The sequence below is a fragment of the Pongo abelii genome, chromosome 10 (assembly GCF_028885655.2).
Source record: "Pongo abelii isolate AG06213 chromosome 10, NHGRI_mPonAbe1-v2.0_pri, whole genome shotgun sequence".
Lineage (NCBI taxonomy): Eukaryota > Metazoa > Chordata > Mammalia > Primates > Hominidae > Pongo > Pongo abelii.
Window position 1 is genome coordinate 101,918,298 of NC_071995.2, and position 21,606 is coordinate 101,939,903.

Genomic DNA, 21,606 nt, shown 5'->3' on the forward strand with positions numbered 1-21,606 from the left:
TACTGCCCCCCCCCCCACCACACACCAAATGGGCAGGAGGAAACTTGGAGGTGATGGATGTGGTAATGGCTCCTCAGATGTATGCATGTATTCAAACCCATCAAAATGTATACATTAAATATATGCAGGGTTTTTATTATAGCTCAATAAAGCTGTTAAATATATATGTGTGTATGTATTTATATACTTATTGATGTATATATTTTGTTGTATTATGTTTATATAAAATAAATATAGAAATAAAAGCAAAAATATAGGCAATGTTTGGAAGCTACAGCTGGCAGAAAGAGAAATTGCTAACAAAATTGGTTTCCCCAGGAACTCACCTTCCACACATGGTAGTTCACTGTTGCTGTCAGAAATCACTGATAGAGAAAAACCAGTGTCATGAGAGAGCAGGAAATGAGATGTCAACATAATGACTAGGTGTGTGGTTGAAAATGACTAGGTGTGTGGTTGAAGATGAATTTACTCTTCCTGAAACGCTAGCTTGAAATGTCAAAGCTGATGCCTCTTATGGGTTTGAATACAGGCAGGAGAAAGAGTCCAGCTTTCTCTCTCTCTTGTATTGAAAGATGGGACACCATGGCATGGAGACAGCAGGTAACCCAGACATAAGTTGTAGTTATTGGAGAACAGGTTTTCTGCTTTCATGGTGCTCTGTTTAGGCTAATAACGTGGGAACTAAGACTGGAAGTGAAAGCATATGACAGGGTAAGTATAAAATATCCATTCATTGATCAGGAAACATTTATTGATGCCCAACTGTTTACTGAACACTGATAGAGGCATTAGGAATTTAACAACATCAACAATAATCATATTAATAATTAACATTGAATATGTACAATGTCCCAGATACTCTTTTGAGCTCTTGACAAATATGACCTCACTTCATTCTTACAATAACCTAAGAAGTGGATACTGCTATTACCCACATTTTGTAGGCAAGGAACCAGAGGCTTTACAGATTAGGTGATTTGCTCTGGGTCACACAGATTGTAGTAGTGGAGCAGGGATTCACATGTAATCCAGTGACAGGGTCTGTGCTGTGAACAACAATAACAGAAAAGAGGTATATTTCATTTTTCAAATCTTGAATGGGGCCAGGTGCGGTGGTTCATGCCTGTAATCCCAGCACTTTGGGAGGTCGAGGCAGGCAGATCATTTGAGGTCAGGAGTTTAAGACCAGCCTGGCCAACATGGCGAAACCTCATCTCTACTAAAAATACAAAAAGTTAGCCAGGCGTGGTAGCATGCACCTGTAATCTCAGCTACTTGGGAGGTTGAGGCAGGAGAATGACTTCAGCTGGGGAAGCAGAGACTGTAGAGAGCTGAGACTGCACCACTGCACTCCAACCTGGGTGACAGAGTGAGACTCCATCTCCACACAAAAAAAAATCTTGAATGGTAGGGGAGACAGAAACAAGTAAAGGATAAAATACAATAAACAAATAATACTAATTATGAAAGCTATTTGTTATTGAGTGTTTTGCTCTGAGCAGCCTGCACGGTGCTAAGAACTTTACCAAGGTTTTCCCATTTAGTCCACCACACGAACCTATGGATTAGAGTTGTTCTCTTCAGCTCATGGAGTGAAAACTGACACCAAGGGAAGAGAAAGTGACTTGCGGGTCACCCAGCCACTGAGAGGAAAAAGTGGACTTCCAACACTAAAATCTTTATCTCCAAAGTCCAAATGCTGAACTATCTTCTACATGGAAAGGCCACTAACCCAACCTTGCTGGAGGGTGAGAGGGAGGTAGATTAGGAAGACTTCCTGGAAGAAGTAGCATCTAAACTGACAGTTGAAGTTTACATAGAAATAAAATGCTAATACTTCATACTTGAGTTGACTGTATGATTTTCTAACCAAGTAATCAGTTACTAAGATGATGTCTATTTGAAAGAGTAATTCTACATTTACGAGATTCTTTACCCAGAAATGAAAGAATCTTACTGTTTGGGAAGAGAATTGAGATTATCTCTAGGTCTGAGAGAGGTAAAACGAAGACTCCAAATGACTTTTCACCTAACCCACCCTTGTACTCCTTGTCTTTCTATATAAAATGAATAAGCACAAATATGGGAATTATAATTTTTCTTCTATGCTACTTTTGTATCATCCCGATGTGTTTGTTGTTCTCTTTGAGATGGAGTCTCACTCTGTCACCCAGGCTGGAGTGTAGTGGCGTGGTCTCGGCTCACTGCCAGCTCCACCTCCTGGGTTCATGCCATTCTTCTGCCTCAGCCTCCCAAGTAGCTACAGGCGCCCACCACCACGCCTGGCTAATTTTTTGTATTTTTAATAGAGACGGGGTTTCACCATGTTAGCCAGGATGGTCTTCATCTCCTGACCTCATGATCTGCCCGGCTCAGTCTCCCAAAGTGCTGGGATTAGAGGCATGAGCCACCGTGCCTGGCCTTTTAATATATATATTTTTAAGTGAGGGTCTCACTCTGTAGCCCAAGTTGGAGTGCAGTGGTGCAATCATAGCTCACTGCAACTGCAAACTCCTGAGTACAATTGATCCTTCCACCTCAGCCTCCCAAGTCACTGGAATTATATGTGTGAGCCATTGTTTCCTGCTAGTGTGGAAAAAAAAAACACACACACAACTAACTCAACTAGACTATGAAGAGAGAGAGAAAAGAGAAAGAAAGAAAGAGGGCGAGAGAGAGAGATCCTGAAATTTCTTGATATTTCTTGAATTCTTAGATTTAGCCATGCGTCAAATATCCCCGTATTCTTGAGTTATGTGAACCAATAACCTTTCTTCTTTGGTTATGTTTACTAGAATTGCACTTCTGGTCATTTAAAATCAAGAGTCCTAAATGATGTAATGACTATTAAGGAGTCTCTGATTCTATAAGGTAATCAAGTTAAATTGGTGCCTGCATTAAACATTAATTTCAAAGAAAATCCTCAAATAAGAATAAATCTAAATAATAGAACAAATAAATAAAGACCTTGTCTTAAAAAGCAAGATGAGAGAGGAAGTGAAATGGGAGAAATGCCAAGAATATAATCATGTGCTGCATAACAATATTTTGGTCAAAGTCAGACTGCTTATATGATGAAGGTCCTCTAAGATTATAATGCTATATTTTTACTGTGCCTTTTCTATGTTTAGATATGTTTAGATACAATACTTACCATTGTGTTGTAATTGCCTACAGTATTAAGAACAGTAAAATGCTGTACAGGTTTGTAAGCCAGGAACAATAGGATATATCATATAGCCTAGCCTAGGTATGTAGAAGGCTATACCATCTAGGTTTGTGTTAGTACACTCTGTGATGTTCACATGATAACAAAATTACCTAATGATGCATTTATCAGAACAGATCCCCATGATTAAGCAATACATGGCTATATGCTGTTATTATGGTGATTTGTACAATGAAAAAAAGAGATGAGGACTCTAGTTAAAGTATGTAAAGCAGAAGGTCAGCTTTAATTTGTCTTTAAGGTGAACACCTGCTACTGTAATGTAATGTGAGTGGCACTCTCAAGTCCTCTGTCCCAATTTTTGGTATTTTCCCATGAAAGAGACACTTTGAGTTTTGAAAACCTTTGGATTTTTCAAGATTCATTTATCAAGAGACAAGAACTACCCAAGGTCTGGAGGATGGTAGCACCTCAACACAGCATTTTTCAAATTATTCCATAGAAACTACTGTCAGAGGCAAATGACACACGCATACACACACAAAGGGAAACCAGGAGGTTTAGCCTAACAGATCCTGGCCCAAACAGAAAATGTCTTTGAGGTCTTCTGTTTTAGCTTTAAAATGTCAAATGAATGTTTCATTCTATTTCATATTCTATTTTTTTAATATAAAACAATTTTTAAATTGCCATCTGGAATTGTAAAAGCTCCCTAGCATTTTATCCTGTGCCTTTGCATGTCATCAGTATACCACGTAGGCATGGAGTAAGGTGCTGCCAGAGAACACTAAAGTCAGTGAATGGTATCTGTGAATCCATTTGTCCATTTCTACAATCACTATCTTGGTCCAAATTGCCATTATCACTTCTCTGGACCACAGTGCATGGCCTGTAGGCTGACTGCTTGTTTCTGCTTTAATCTACTCTCTGCTCTGTGTTCAGAGCCCATCCCACTGCTTAAAACCTTTTAGTGATTCTCCATTGCTATTAGAAGAAAATAAAAATCCTTAACAAGGTGTCAAGGCACTCGGGGTCTGGCCTCCACTAACTCATCCACCTCATCTCTGACCACAATCCCTTCACTCCTTGTGTCCCAGACACGCTGGCCTCCAGCATGCCAGCTTATTTTCCTCTCTAGGGTCTTGGATCGGCCAGTGCTCACATCTGAAATACTCTTCCACTTCCCATTTCCTTCCTTTGGGGCCTCTGACTAAGTCATTTTCTCCTATTATGCTTTCTGACAGCATCATCTATCTCCCACCCACTGGCACAAAGCTCCTTAAGGAGAAAGGCAATGTCTTTGTGCACCAATTTGTTCCTAGTGCCAAACTCCTTCCATGAAACATAGTAGCTGCTCAATAAATGTTTTGTAAGTGATTGAATGGATGAATGAGCTAGTGAATAGCTTGTCTCCTTTCAGGCACAGAACAAGAGAAAATAACTTGAACAATTTTCTGGGCAAATGCAATACATATTTCGTTCAAAGACAATTTTAATTATCACAAGAGGAAAAAATAGCATGAAAGTACTCTGTCAACTTATCTTAAGACACCATTTAGGTACTTTTGGGATGAGAAAAAATTTTGAGTGGCAGAATCTTGTCAATAACTTGTGATAGAACTTATCACAAGTTCTACTACACCTGAGTGTGACACCTGAGTGCTCCTAATTAGGGCTGTCTCGAAGAACATTGCATAAGATGGCAAGGGCTTCTTTTATTTCTGAAATTTTAAAACTGCTATAGATATAAATATCTGGAGTTCTTATTTTTAGTACATTGTTTATATTTGGAAGCACAGAGAAAAGAATGTTTTGTTAACAAGTAGCATCCATTGATGATAATCCTTGTATTGATTTGGGACAAATTGGTGGGGAAAAAAAAGCAGAATGTACTGGAAATGAAACGCAGAGAAACATTCAATAATCATTCCACCAACCTTATAGAGCTCTACCTGTCACTTGGAGACACAAGGATGAGTGACTGACATTGTCTGCCCACAGGTAGCTCTCTGAGCCTGGTAGCGAAGACAAGTCATCATCAGAGAGTCACTAGGGCCTAGCAATACCCAGACCACAAGATAATTATTCTAAGACCAGGAATTTGGGGTGTTGGGAACATTTTACCCAAGGTTATTAAAAGACAAGGTAAGAAGTTTTGTTTATTACAGTATCGCTAATACCAAGAGCAGTATTTCGAACATGGTAGGCCTTTGTTACATATTTGTTGAATGAATAAATGAATGCATATCCAGGACACACTTCAGAGATACCTGGAAGGCAGCTCTATGAAAACTCATGAGTTTTCCCACAGAGCCACAATTGACTTTTATGGGTCCTAAATGCTTTTGCTTTCGTGGGCCCCTACTGAAATGGTATAAAGACTACTATAATATAAGCTGGATTACACTCTTTTTTTTTAATTTTAAAAGAAATTAAGACATTTTCATGGAGCCCTGGATAGTACAGTGGCTGCTAGGCTCTGTACCTATTGTGCCTAACACACAATTGGGGCCTGGATTTCTCACTGTTCCCTAAGCAAATGATTCCCTTATCTAGGATCAATGCTCAAAGCAAGTAGTCCTCATAACAAAGCCCTGGCTTCTGGCTTAAATACACAGCAAAGGCAGAAGAACTCATGAACTAGAACATCAGTACATATGGAAAAGCCTCCTGGATACTGCTGTTTACCGACTTATGATCTACTTTGGAAGATACTTAGTTGTATAAAGATTGCTCTCTATGTTATAGGCAATTGAAGAATCATAGCTCCTGAAAACCTGAGCTATTAACAAAAATAATCATAATAAGTTATATTCATGAGGATCTACTCTGTGCTAAGCACTAAACTTGATGCAATTCATCTATCACTATTAACCTTCCTAAGGATCCAGCCAGGTAAGAATTATTTCCTCCATTTTACAGATTTGGAACTTGGATTAGGGCTTAGAGAGGTTAAGGATCTAGCCTGTAAGGACTGGAATATACCTCTTTCTAGTTCCAAAGCTCACATTCTTTCCACTATGTCACCTTGCCATTAAATTATAAATATACACAAGTATAATCGAATACAAATAACTGTTTAATGATAAGGAAGAAGCCTTTGATAGAAGAATTATGAAAAGGAGAGTTACTTGAAAAAAAAGAATTATCAAAGCAAATTTCAGATCAGACTTCTGACACATCACTGGGAAGGTAATATGATAAATTATTTGAATAATATTGGATGTATAGTCTGATGCCAAATGTCAGCAACTCCGAATAGCTGAAAATCAGCTTCTTTGTATATGGTAAGACACATCTTCATTGGAGAAGATTGTTTTAGTCCCCCAAAATAATTGACACAAACATTGAAGTAGATATCAATTTGTTCACATAAAACTCAAAATATAACTCTGTGAAAGCAGGGATTTTTTGTCTACTTAATGCTGAATCTTCAGTACTTAAAACAGTGCTAAACAGATAGTAGGTGCTCAATTAATATGTGCTGAAAAAAATAAATGAACGAGGCCGGGCGCGGTGGCTCAGGCCTGTAATCCCAGCACTTTGGGGGGTCCGAGGCGGGCGGATTGCAGGTCAGAAGATCGGGACCATTCTTGCCAACACGGTGAAACCCTATCTCTACTAAAAATACAAAAACAAAAACCAGCTGGGCGTGGTGGCGGGTGCCTGTAGTTCCAGCTACTCGGAGGCTGAGGCAGGAGAATGGCATGAACCTGGGAGGCGGAGCTTGCAGTGAGCCGAGATTGCACCACTGCACTCCAGCCTGGGTAACAAAGCGAGACTCCGTCTCAATAAATAAATAAATAAATAAAATAAAAATAAACAAATAAATGAACAGAGTATTTTCACATGAAGAGGTAGCATAGAGTGGAGTTACTAGCACAATTGTTAGAAATAGATGCCCGTGTAGTCAGGCCTCAACTTAGCTATTTCTCATTTTAAGACAGTCATGAATTATATTTACACCCACTAAGTCTTGTTTTGTTTTCATATATAAAATAATATCATAGTAACCAACTCAGATTTAATATGAGGCATGTATCAACTGCTTAGCAGAGGGCCTAGCACATAGTAAATAATCAGTATACTTTAGCCATTATTATTATCATTATTACTATTATTGTTATTATTACTATTATTTTGCAATAGAGAGGAAAAATGTGTGTGGTGCTTTTTACAATCAAAATATCTCTCAACTTCAGGATATATTTGTCCCTCTTTTAAAAGTTTTGACATAAAGATAAAATGAAATGGATCATAGAATATGGAAGCAAATTGGAATAAGTTGATATATCCTAGGAATTAGCAAAAAGAAAGGATGGTCATGAATAATTGAAAGCACTCTAAACAGGAATGTGTTGGGTACAGTATAGGGAGTTTGGTAAATCTGGGAAAAGAGTAGAATCATACAAGATCATATCTGCACTCCAGCCTGGGCGACAGAGCGAGACTCCGTCTCAAAAAAAAAAGAAAAAAGAAAAAATGCTCATCATCACTGGCCATCAGAGAAATGCAAATCAAAACCACAATGAGATACCATTTCACACCAGTTAAAATGGTGATCATTAAAAAGTCAGGAAACAACAGGTGCTGGAAAGGATGTGGAGAAATAGGAACACTTTTACACTGTAGGTGGGACTCTAAACTAGTTCAACCATTGTGGAAGTCAGTGTGGCGATTCCTCAGGGATCTAGAAATAGAAATACCATTTGACCCAGCCATCCTATTACTGGGTATATACCCAAAGGATTATAAATCATGCTGCTATAAGGACACATGCACACGTATGTTTATTGCGGCACTATTCACAATAGTAAAGACTTGGAACCAACCCAAATGTCCAACAATGATAGACTGGATTAAGAAAATGTGGCACATATACACCATGGAATACTATGCAGCCATAAAAAATGATGAGTTCATGTCCTTTGTAGGGACATGGAAGAAGCTGGGAACCATCATTCTCATCAAACTCTCACAAGGACAGAAAACCAAACACCGCATGTTCTCACTCTTAGGTGGGAATTGAACAATAAGAACACATGGACACAGGAAGGGGAACATCACACTCTGGGGACTGTTGTGGGGTAGGGGGAGGAGGGAGGGATAGCATTAGGTGATATACCTAATACTAAATGACGAGTTAATGGGTGCAGCACACCAACATGCACATGTATACATATATAACAAACCTGCACGTTGTGCACATGTACCCTAAAGCTTAAAGAATAAAAAAAAAATGTGCTCATAACCTCTATCCCATTACAAAAATCTGAAATTCTAAACCTACACACACAAACACACACACAGAGAGAGAAAGAGAGAGAGAGAGAGAAAGTTTGAGACCAACTTGTCACTGGAGTGAGTTTTTGTTACATTGCTTCTTCTGAAAGCCCAGAGCTGGAGCAAAGAGGAAGGAAGCCTGAATGATGTCCCTGCTTTCTAATGGCCACTTGCCTCCCTATTTCAATGCTGTAAACGACCATCAAGCCTTCTGCTCCCTGATGACCAAACAGCGAAAATAATTTCTTTGAGAAGACTCTGTTCAACCTAATTTGTGAGTAAAATTTTCTAAGGGCAGCAGTGAAAGGCTCAAGATAATGAGGAAGTTTTCAAACTCAGAGGAACTGATGAGATATTCTCCCAAAGTTACCATACACCATTAATCAATTGTTGCTAGGCAGAGTCACAGAACCCAGATAGAGGTCAATTGATCACATGACCCACAGCACTCCGAACTCCTGGTGTCCTGCTGCTTAAACTAAAGCACGACGGATTTTGTAACTTAACAGAAGTTACAATCTCAGTTGATTTTTCATAATGAGAATTCAGTGCAAATTGTGTAGAGTCTGAGTAAAACAAAGAAAATCTAGGAGGTGTTCGTAAAGGAGGGGTAGGACTCACCAAAGAAACAGGATAAATTGATCATAGAGTTTACAAGAAAGAACCAAGTCAGAAATAAAAATTACGTTCAGCACCTTACCTCGTTTAATGTGTCCTTGTTTGAAAACTGCAAGCGCTTTTACCTGTCACTTTTAATAAACATTTAAATATAATTTCACCCTTTTTTAATCCAAAACACAGTTGTTATACTCCATCATTTTCCACAGAGCACAATATTTTTATTTTTTCAGATGCTCTGTAAACCACATCCCACTATGTTAGACTTGTAAAAGATTTTGCCCTTCATTCATGTCCCCCTGATACTGCTTACATGGTAAGATGCTTTAATTATAAGTCAAAGTGTCTTCAGAAGGTTCTGAATGATGGATAAACATCTCAAAATCTCCTATAACTATTTTTTATTAGCAAAAAACCCAAATCCTGAACTCCCTATTTATTAGTTCATTCTTTGCCAGATTCTAGAAATTTTTAGTACTAAAGAATAATATAAACTTGAACAAAAAAAGTAAAATCACTCATTACAAGGAGCAGGGCTATTTTTAATTTCTTTTATAAACAATTTCCTCATCTTGGTTCAGTCTGTTGTTTTTAGACATAATTGGAACAAAACGTTGGGCAACAATCACATTTAATAGAAATACACAAAAGGTCACTTGGAAAAACAAATTGAGCAGTGTTAAGGTTCTATTATCTTATCGGTTTAGATACAGAACAGGTAGTACTAATATATTACATATTTGGAAGCCCCAGTCTTAATGCCTGAAGAGAAGTCCTCTAATTTGTCAGATAAAAATTCTCCCACATTTATACCAAAGCAGAAAAATCTGTGTAGATCTACTTCATCATGACAAAACAAAGGGGCAAAATCATGTTATTTAGGATCTTTGATGTCCATTTTTGTTTTGTACCAAATATTTTCTAACTAATATCATCATTTTTTTAAGTTCTGTGAGTCAAAGAGCATATCAGACAAAATACTTAGGAATATTTTTGGACAGAAAATATACCAAAAGTTAAATCTTGCATGCATTTTGCAATTTTACTTTTAGGAATTCACATTATAAAAATAATGAGAGGAGTAGATAACAATTATACATAAAATATATTCATCAAACTCTTCATAAAAGTTTTTCCTATAGTGAAATTTGCAAATAATTAAAATGTTCCAAAATAGCAAATTGGTTAATTAAATTATACTACAATGATGAAATAAAAGATTCCATAGGTGTTTAAAATGCTAATGTAGATCACCATTTATTGATATTGCAAAGATGTCAACAGTTCATTGTGATGGGGGAAAAACAGCTTATGGAACAATGTGTGTAGTAAGAGCTCATTCTTGAACAAATAGTTCTATATGTGAATATGCTAAGAAAAATGTATGAAAGGATATGCTCCAAAATGTAAATAGTGGTTATCATTGGGTTATTAAGCTATAGATAATTTCTGCTTTTTCTTAATGCCTTTTGGTAATTTCTTTTTTTCTCTTTCATTTTGTAAACAATGAGAGAACTATGCAAAAAGTGATTTTCATTTTGAGGGGGAAAAGGGGAAGGAAGGGTAAGGGAAAGCTTCCTGCACTAATGCCTGCCTCCCCATCTGGGTTAGTGACATGTATGCAGAGGGTCTAGAGACAGAAGTGGAAGGAAAGCAAGAAGGACGGCTTCAGCAGACTAAATGAAAAGCAAACAATATGCATATCAGCATCCTAAGATGTACCACTCTGCTGGGAAAACCCAAGACAAAAGAATTATCAGACACGACAGTTCAAAGCATATTGCACCTGTCAAAACGTCTGCCATCTTCTATAGAAATGCACCATTCTAAGAGAGAAAAGGGGAACTTTAGTAAAGTCACTCAGGAACAACAGCTTACTTTGTCTCCTTCCTCCAGCCAACTCCTCCATCTGAAAGCCATTGAGCTCCATGCTAAAGGTTGCCTGGAAGGACCAGACAATAGGAAGGTCTCTTTCATTGTCAAGGACAGTTACACTTTGAAGATGACGCTCAAAAGAGGTTAAAATGGGTCAACAAGCAATTGTTGGGCCTATGCAAGTACATGTGAAGAGAACATTGTTAAAGTCACACACAAAAAAAATCTTGATCTCAAAGAATTCAACTTTAACCTAGAGGAGGTGTGGGAAGGAAGGAACTGACACACAATAGTGATTTCTGATTTCATCCCAGAGAATTAAGGGGGGAGGGGACTTACCCCAAGAGGATTAATTAACAGACAGTTTGGGGATGGTCTTTGCCATTCTAACATCCACCTACACATTATAGAAAGGTAAGTGCAATTTAGGGCAAAGTAAGAAAATGTGGTTTAAACAGAAAAAAGTGGTGTTAATTCCATGCATGCTATACATTTTTAAGAATTCTATTTTCTAGATGCACTTTAGAAAACGTGTAGAATGGGCATACAAAGTGGAATAATGAACACTGGAGACTCTAAAGGGTGGAAGGGTGGGAAGGGGGTGAGGGATGAAATACTATCTATTGAGTTCAATGTACACTACTCGGGTGATTGGTGTGCTAAAAGCCCAATCTTCACCACTATGCTATACATGCATGTAACACAACTGCACTTGTACCCCTAAATTTATAAAATATTTTTTTAAAAAAGAAAATATAGTATTTAGTCAGATGATTGGTAAATGGCTACAGGTGGTTGGGTATATTTAAACAGCAAACTTTTGCGCAATTTCTTAGATATCCCAAGTAAAGAAAACGTAGAAGTCCATCTGAGAAATTCTGATACAGAGAAAAGGCGCATGGCAAATTCTGGTGAGCCTGCCTAGGCTTACAGTCCAGCTCTGCCTTGAACAGACTGTGTGACTTTGGACCAGTAACCTCTTTATTCTGAGTTTCCTGTTGTGTAGAAGAGGATAACAACAATACACCATGGAAGTATTGGGAAAATTAAAGGAGATACCAATGCAGGGGAATCCCAAAACTGGGCCTCAGCCCACAGCAGTTGTTGGCTTCATGCAGCAAAGAATTCAAGAACAAGCTGACAGAGTAGTGAAAGCAAAGCAAGTTTATTAGAGCAACAGAGCACAGGAAAATGGCTGCTCCACAGACAGAGCAGGGCTACACCACAGGCAGAGTAGCACTCACAGATAGCTGGCTAGCTACACTTAATAGCTACTTCTTAATCACATGCTAAATAAGGGGCGAATTATTCACAGATTTTCTAGAAAAGGAGTGGGGAGTTCCCAGACTTGAGGGTTCCTCCCCTTTTAAACCATATAAGGTAACTTCTGGGCATCTCCATGACATTTGTAAACTGTCATGGCACCGGTGGAAGTGTCTTTTACCATTTTACCGTATTATAATTAGCGTATAATGAGCAGTGAGAGTAACTAGAGGTTACCATCTTGGTTTTATCTGGTTTTGGCTGGTTTCTTTACTGCATCCTGCTTTAACTAGATCTTGTTTTGATCAATGGGGTCATGACTGGTGCTTGGAAAACAAGTCCTGCTGATCTCCTACCACAGCACTGCATGCAAGAGAAAGGAAAACATAGGTTCACAAAAAAACTGGTACATGAGTGTTGATAGCAGCATTATTCCTAATAGTCAAAAGGTGGACACAGCCCTAATGTCCATTAACCAATCAATGGATAAACAAAATGTGGTATATCCATACAGTAGAATATTATTTGGCCATTAAAAAGAAGGAAGTACTGGCATGCAATATGATATGGATGAACCTTAAAAAGTCATGCTAAGTGAAAGAAGCCAGTCACAAAAGACCACATATTATATGATTTCATTCATATTAAATGTCCAGAATAGGGACATCTATAGAGACAAAGTAGAATAGTGGTTGCTTGGGGCGGGGTGTTGCAGAGGAAAGCAGGGTATCAGCTAAAGGGTACAGGGTTTCTATTCAAATTCACATACCTGTGAATATATGAAAAACTCATAAATTGTACACTTAAGATGGGTGAATTATATGATATATAAATATGTCTCAATAAAGCTGTTAAAATAAATAAATAAAAGTAACCAAGCAAGAATAATAATCAAATCTTTGTGGCTTAAAAACAAAAAAGCAGACCAAAAAGAAAGAAAGGAGGAAGGAAGCAGGGGTTCTGCAATAAGGGAACCAGAATAGTGCCTAACATACAGTAAGGACGCAATCAACACTATGAGTATTACTTAGTTATTTTATTGATTCTTAACACCACTCAGTGATGTTACTATTCTTTTTGAGTAAATATAAATTATTATGTATAGCTTTGAAAATGCTTTGGAAAAGAGTATTGCTAGGTATACTGACTAATAATAAGACTGAAATCTCCATTTTAATTTTAAAGTATTCATCTTTAAATATATTTTGAAATTCATGCATATATTCTGAAATCTAAAGAAAATATATCCCTAGTCTATTAAAAAGGTAAAGAAATGCAGCTTTTTCTCTTCTTTAAAGAGTTTTCCATTTAACTACATTAAAATAATTATGATTGACAAACATTTAAATGTTAGCAATGGACTAGCTATAGAGTCAAACATGAGAAAACTAAAAAAGGCCACTCACTCTGAAAAACACCATAGAATTCATTGAAGTGAATTCAATGAAAAATTGATTCATTCTTTAAAATCTCTTTAGACTATTTTCCAAAAGCCACACATACTATGCCCAAATTTTTTGAAAGGATGTCTTGTTTTGGCTATCAATTTCCAAAATCTCAAACAATTCAAAAAGAAAATAAATAAGATTAATTCCCTTCCCTTTCAGGAACCCATCTCTGGTCTCCTCTTTCTCTCCTCTATGAATCAACACATATCTGCAGGTATATTTCACTTTGTAAGGTAAATCCCCATGTCTTTTGCCTTACTCAGAGATGGATTTATTAAAAAACAAATAAAATGAGCTGAAGGGTCCTTTGTTTGTAAGGACCGTTTCCTCTACCTATGTTTACAGTGTTGTATTCTATTCCTGGAAGAGCTCCCCTCAAAACGTATAAGCTTCAGGTACCATGAAAGTTGATCAGTCCCTGGTTGCTACTTCCATTTTATCCACTGTTTTGTCCCTTTAAATCCTCCACACTCCAAAATCAAGTTCAAATTCTTCTACAGGAAGCCTTCGATGATTATTCCAACCAGAACTGATCTCTCCCTTCTCTAACTTTCTACTGCACTTACTCACTTTAAAACTTCAAAATCCTTTTTTCAAAACCCTCCAGGCTGGTTGAGTTCAGAATTTAGAATTTTTTCTATGTTATGGCTGTAAGCTACGTATTATGGAATGATGCATAAATCACGTGTTGTTTAACATCTTCCATGGGGGTCCAAGGCAGAAATATATCATCAAATATATTACTACGTCTTCATTGAAATACATGAGTATTCCCCAGAGTGAGAATACTCATGTGTTCAGTTTGGCTCATAATTGACAGAAAAATGAACTTTTAATTTTCAGAGATTTTGGGTCTCACAACTGTGGCTAAAGGATTATCATCAAAGGACCTAAATATCATTGTGACATTATTTCATGTTTCACTATCTAGGTCTCACTTAATTAAAATGGCTCTTCACTATTCTGTCTCCAGTAAAACACATCCAGCACACAGCAAATGTTCCGTAAATATTTTAGAATGAATAAATGAAAGAACTAAGCCTTGCACTAGGTTGAACTAGTCAAGGAAGAAGACTGTGTCCTTTTTAGTAGGCAACCCCAGCACCAACACCAGTGCCTTGTACATGGTGAGTACAACAACTATTGGTCAAGTTGAATCAAATTTCTCAGATCTCTTGCAGAGTACCTAGGATGGTAAGGACCCAACTAATGCTTCATGATCTCAATATCTGACTTACAAAATTGGATTGATTCCCATAGAGAAGGGAAAACACAGAGCATGGGAGTATGGAGGAAGCAGGAGTGGGAAGCCTAAACAAGGCAGGAAAAAAAGAAAGAAAGAGAAAGAAAGAAAGAAAGAAAGAAAGAAAGAAAGAAAGAAAGAAAGAAAGAAAGAAAGAAAGAAAGAAAGAAAGAAAGAAAGAAAGAAAGAAAGAAAGAAAGAAAGAAAGAAAGAGAAAGAAAGAAAGAAAGAAAGAAAGGAAAGAAAGAAAGAAAGAGAGAAAGAGAAAGAAAGAAAGAAAGAAAGAAAGGGAGAGAGAGAGAAAGAAAGAAAGAAAGAAAGGGAGAGAGAGAGAAAGAAAGAAAGAAAGAAAGAAAGAAAGGAAAGAAAGGAAGGAAGGAAGGAGAAGAAAGAAGAAAGAAAGGAAAGAAAGGAAGGAAGGAGAAGAAAGAAAGAAAGAAAGAAAGAAAGAAAGAAAGAAAGAAAGAAAGGAGAAAGAAAGAAAAGAAAGAAAGAAAAGAAAGAAAAAGAAAACCTTGTGAGAAAGGATGGATGCAGAGAATTATATTTCACAAAGACCTTCGACTGTGCAAGAGGGACCCCATACACCTTAAGAATTCTGAAGCATTTTTCTTAAGTTCAGGAATACACGTGCAGGCTTGTTACATAGGTAAACTTGTGTTATGGAGGTTTGTTGTACAGATTATGTCATAACCCAGGTATTAGGCATAATAGTGCCCATTAGTTATTTTTCCTGATCCTCTCCCTCCTCCCATCCTCCACCCTCCACCCTCCGAAAGGCCCCAGTGTGTGTTGGTGCCCTTCATGTGTCCATGTGTTCTCATAATTTAGCTCCCACTTATAACTGAGAACATGGGGTATTTGGTTTTCTGTTCCTGTGTTAGTTTGCTAAGGATAATGGCCTCCAGCTCCATCCATGTTCCTGCAAGGACATAATCTCATTCTTTTTATGGCTACATATTACTCCATGGTAAAGGGTTGGAGCATTCTTCTTGAGGATGAGTCTTCTCTTGACAACAATTCCTTTCCTGTGTCCCTGTGTGACTTCAAATCCTCAACATCACATTTGTAGTTACAAAACATTACCTTATCCCTTCCCTTGTCTGGGTAATTTTAGAGTCTTTTATAGAGAGCTGAACTATAGAGTATTTTATAGAGAGCTCCACATTTGGAGGATAACACATGGCATCCTGTACCACATGGCATCCTGTACCCCAATCTGAACTTTTCTAAATTGGAGGTTCTTCATGGAATAGTTTGTAAATTCATCAACTGCATACATTGTGTTTTTTAACATATAACTTGCTTTGAATAAGACATTGTACTGTAATGTTTGCAAGCATGAGTGATGGAGGCAGTCATTGGCCAAATTGCTTTGTCTCCCTGTGTTTCAGTTTCCTCATTGGTAAATGGGATAATACTACTGACCTCACAGTTATGGAATAAAGGTAAAGGATATAGTATATAAAAACTTCTTAGAGAGGAATATGATGACACAGTCAGCAGAAATTGTGTTCAATGTCAGTGTAAGGCAGTTAGATCTATAACCTCTTATATCAGCCCTGCATAAGTAATGATGATATATGTACTAATTATTGCTGATATTAGTCATAAAATAATGATTTGAATTTGTATACCACTCTTACTTTTCAAAATGCTTTCATTTTATAGCAAATTTGGTCCCCAAGTTATCCTTTGCAGTAAACAAAACATGTAATCACAATTTTTTTTATTTTAATTTATACTTTAAGTTCTAGGGTACATGCGCACAGCGTGCAGGTTTGTTACATATGTATACATGTGCCATGCTGGTGTGCTGCACCCATTAACTCGTCATTTACATTAGGTATATCTCCTAATGCTATCCCTCCCCTCTCCCGCCACCCCACAACAGGCCCCGGTGTGTGATGTTCCGCTTCCTGTGTCCAAGTGTTCTCATTGTTCAATTCCCACCTATGAGTGAGAATATGCGGTGTTTGGTTCTCTGTCCTTGTGAGAGTTTGCTGAGAATGATGGTTCCCAGCTTCATCCACGTCCCTACAAAGGACATGAACTCATCATTTTTTATGGCTGCATAGTTTTCCATGGTGTATATGTGCCACATTTTCTTAATCCAGTCTATCATTGATAGACATTTGGATTGGTTCCAAGTCTATGCTATTGTGAATAGTGCCACAATACACACACGTGTGCATGTGTCTTTATAGCAGCATGATTTATAATCCTTTGGGTATATACCCAGTAATGGGATGGCTGGGTCAAATGGTATTTCTAGTTCTAGATCCCTGAGGAATCGCCACACTGTCTTCCACAATGGTTGAACTAGTTTACAGTCCCACAAACAGTGTAAAAGTGTCCTATTTCTCCAGAACCTCTCCAGCACCTGTTGTTTCCTGACTTTTTAATGATTGCCATTCTAACTGGTGTGAGATGGTATCTCATTGTGGTTTTGTTTTGCATTTCTCTGATGGCCAGTGATGATGAGCATTTTTTCATGTGTCTTTTGGCTGCATAAATGTCTTCTTTTGAGAAGTGTCTGTTCATGTCCTTTGCCCACTTTTTGATGGGGTTGTTTGTTTTTTTCTTGTAAATTTGTTTGAGTTCATTGAAGATTCTGGATATTAGCCCTTTGTCAGATGAGTAGGTTGCAAAAATTTTCTCCCATTTTGTAGGTTGCCTGGTCACTCTGATGGTAGTTTCTTTTGCTGTGCAGAAGCTCTTGAGTTTAATTAGATCCCATTTGTCAATTTTGGCTTTTGTTGCCATTGCTTTTGGTATTTTAGACATGAAGTCCTTGCCCATGCCTATGTCCTGAATGGTATTGCCTAGGTTTTCTTCTAGGGTTTTTATGGTTTTTAGGTCTAACATTTAAGACTTTAATCTATCTTGAATTAATTTTTGTATAAGGTGTAAGGAAGGGATCCAGTTTCAGCTTTCTACATATGGCTAGCCAGTTTTCCCAGCACCATTTATTAAATAGGGAATCCTTTCCCCATTTCTTGTTTTTGTCAGGTTTGTCAAAGATCAGATGGTTGTAGATGTGTGGTATTATTTCTGAGGGCTCTGATCTGTTCCATTGGTCTATATCCCTGTTTTGGTACCAGTACTGTGCTGTTTTGGTTACCTGTAGCCTTGTAGTACAGTTTGAAGTCAGGTAGCGTGATGCCTCCAACTTTGTTCTTTTGGCTTAGGATTGACTTGGCGATGCGGGCTCTTTTTTGGTTCCATACGAACTTTAAAGTAACATACACCCTTCCAAGACTAAACCAGGAAGAAGTTGAATCTCTGAATAGACCAATAACAGGCTCCGAAATTGAGGCAATTATTAATAGCTTACCAACCAAAAAAAGTCCAGACCAGACGGATTCACAGCTGAATTCTACCAGAGGTACAAGGAGGAACTGGTACCATTCCTTCTGAAACTATCCCAATCAATAGAAAAAGAGGGAATCCTCCCTAACTCATTTTATGAGGCCAGCATCATCCTGATACCAAAGCCTGGCAGAGACATAACAAAAAAAGAGAATTTTAGACCAATATCCCTGATGAACATCGATGCAAAAATCCTCAATAAAATACTGGCAAACCAAATCCAGCAGCACATCAAAAAGCTTATCCACCATGATCAAGTGGGCTTCATCCCTGGGATGCAAGGCTAGTTCAACATATGCAAATCAATAAACGTAATCCAGCATATAAACAGAACCAAAGACAAAAACCACATGATTATCTCAATAGATGCAGAAAAGGCCTTTGACAAAATTCAACAACTCTTCATGCTAACAACTCTCAATAAATTAGGTATTGATGGGATGTATCTCAAAATAATAAGAGCTATTTATGACAAACCCACAGCCAATATCATACTGAATGGGCAAAAACTGGAAGCATTCCCTTTGAAAACTGGCACAAGACAGGGATGCCCTCTCTCACCACTCCTATTCAACATAGTGTTGGAAGTTCTGGCCAGGGCAATCAGGAAGGAGAAAGAAATAAAGGGTATTCATTTAGGAAAAGAGGAAGTCAAATTGTCCCTGTTTGCAGATGACATGATTGTGTATCTAGAAAACCCCATTGTCTCAGCTCAAAATCTCCTTAAGCTGATAAGCAACTTCAGCAAAGTCTCAGGATACAAAACCAATGTGCAAAAATCACAAGCATTCCTATATACCAATAACAGACAAACAGAGAGCCAAATCATGAGTGAACTCCCATTCACAATTGCTTCAAAGAGAATAAAATACCTAGGAATCCAACTTACAAGGGACGTGAAGGACCTCTTCAAGGAGAACTACAAGCCACTGCTCAACGAAATAAAAGAGGATACAAACAAATGGAAGAACATTCCATGCTCATGGATAGGAAGAATCAATATTGTGAAAATGGCCATACTGCCCAAGGTAATTTATAGATTCAATGCCATCCCCATCAAGCTACCAATGACTTTCTTCACAGGATTGGAAAAAACTACTGTAATCCCAATTTAACAGCAAAGACACTCTGGCCAAGTGGTAGGAGTGATGTTGAGTTCAGGTCATATGTATAGGAATGCACCCTTGGCTCTTGAGATCTGGGTCAGCCCCAGTACCTTAGCTTTTTCCTTAATGCTCCCAGTACAACAGCCCATGTCTTTCACAAGTCTGATTTTGGTCAGCTCCAACAATCTTAAAAGTGCTGCCATCTTTCATAAACCTCAAAACAACCTTTCCTTCCCTTATTTTCTGAGCCTTCAGGGATAATGTTCTTTCAAATAAAAAGAACTATGTGACAATCTGTTATGCTTTGTTCTTCAAAGAGTTCAAATGTATGCTATGTTGTAAACCCACAATTATCACTTCCAGTTCTCTACTATATAATCAGGAGGTGAGGGGATATAAGTAGAGTCTCTATTCTCACCTCACTTATGTACCAACAGCAGGGTATAAAAACTGATTTATAGATGTAGGTGGAACACAAACATATTCATATATGCATATATGCTAGCTTTCATAATATATTGTATAATACAGCTGTATATATAAAATAACAAAATATACAGTTTTTAAAAAATATTTGTATATGTATGTATAGATGTATGTTATCATTATTATCATTAAAGATGAAGCTTCCTTATCTATGAAATGGAGATAATAGTAACTACTTCATGAAGCCATTATGAGGACTAAATGAATTAATACACGTTAAACAGGACAGTCTCTAGTATAATACACAATAAATATTAGCTGTTATTATAATTATTATTTTATATATTACAAAAAGAGTCCTTATTTGTAAACATTATTCACTAGAAACTATCCTAAATATTTAGTTTCTTCAATGCACCAAATTTTTATATTTGTCAATATTTATTTTCTGATGCAACTTTCATAAAAATATTTTTCCAAGAAGTGGCATATTATGTTCCTTAAAGATACTTATGGTATGTGGTAATACCATATAACCATAAGTCAAACCACATAAAGAAATAAAGGCAAACTATAACTCAGAACCTGTGAAACAATTATTTTATACAATAGGGCCTCATTCTAGTCCTCACTGCCTATGCTACATATAAAAATATATTATTTATTTCCTTAAATGGATTCATCCTCATTTATGACTGTTTAATTTAGCACTGTTTTCAGAACAAATGGTATTGGGAAAGAATTCACTACATTTACCTTGGTGCATTTGTGTCTAAGTTATAGTACAAAAGAAGCTGTCATTCCAAAGGACTTGAATCCCTCCAGCCTATGACGACGACAGAGTTGAAAATGCTTCTCATCCATCACTAAAGAGCATGATCAGGGTTGGGTCAACTAATTTTCTCCCAAACATGTGCATCCAAAATGAGGACAAATAAACAGAGACAGCTCACTACTCTGCTCCAAGGAAGAATAGGGTCTCAAAGTGCTCTCTCTTTAGCCCTGATTTTTACCTCACTAATTTGAAAAGAAATCCTTACTTTGAACCCTACAAATCTACATAGACTTTTGTGTATTTAGAACAGAGTTTTGAGCAATGTTTTCCCAAGGGTGTTGCATAGGACACTGGTGGTACAAAGTACCAAGTTTTTTTCAAAAACACATACATGTTTACACACACACGAATCTATCAGGATTCCATGATTAAATAAGGTTGCTAGACATTGGGTTAAACAGAGTTTATCAGATTTTTTTTATTATGGGATTTCTCAGGGACCTAATGTTACTATGACTCTCTAAGAGGGTGCATGGTGGGTATCTCTCAGACATATTTATCTATGGACTCTCCATCTCATAAACTATCTTTCTTATACCAGTGTTTCACAAAACACACTTTGGGAAACTTCTTTAGAATACCACATATTTTATATCTTTAGCCTGTATTCCTTTTCTGAATTCTGAACAGGATCTCTCCTTCTTTTTTGCATTTTTAATAAATTCAGTAATTTGCACTTCTACAGCTGAAGGAATCCATCTACTATATCAAGTACATTTCCTATTCTTGAAATTGACCATTACAAATTTTTGGTTAATTGTTTTAAAATAACTTTAAGTAATGGTGTCTTAAACTAAAAAATCAGTTGTGTTAACTCATAATTAAATAGCAAATTAAAATATCACAGAATCAAACTTCTACATAAGTCCATGAGTTTGCCTAATACATTTATTTCCAACCAAATGGCATGAAGTTGAATTATGATTGTCACATGAACTCTGGTGAGCAGATGCCATTATATCCTC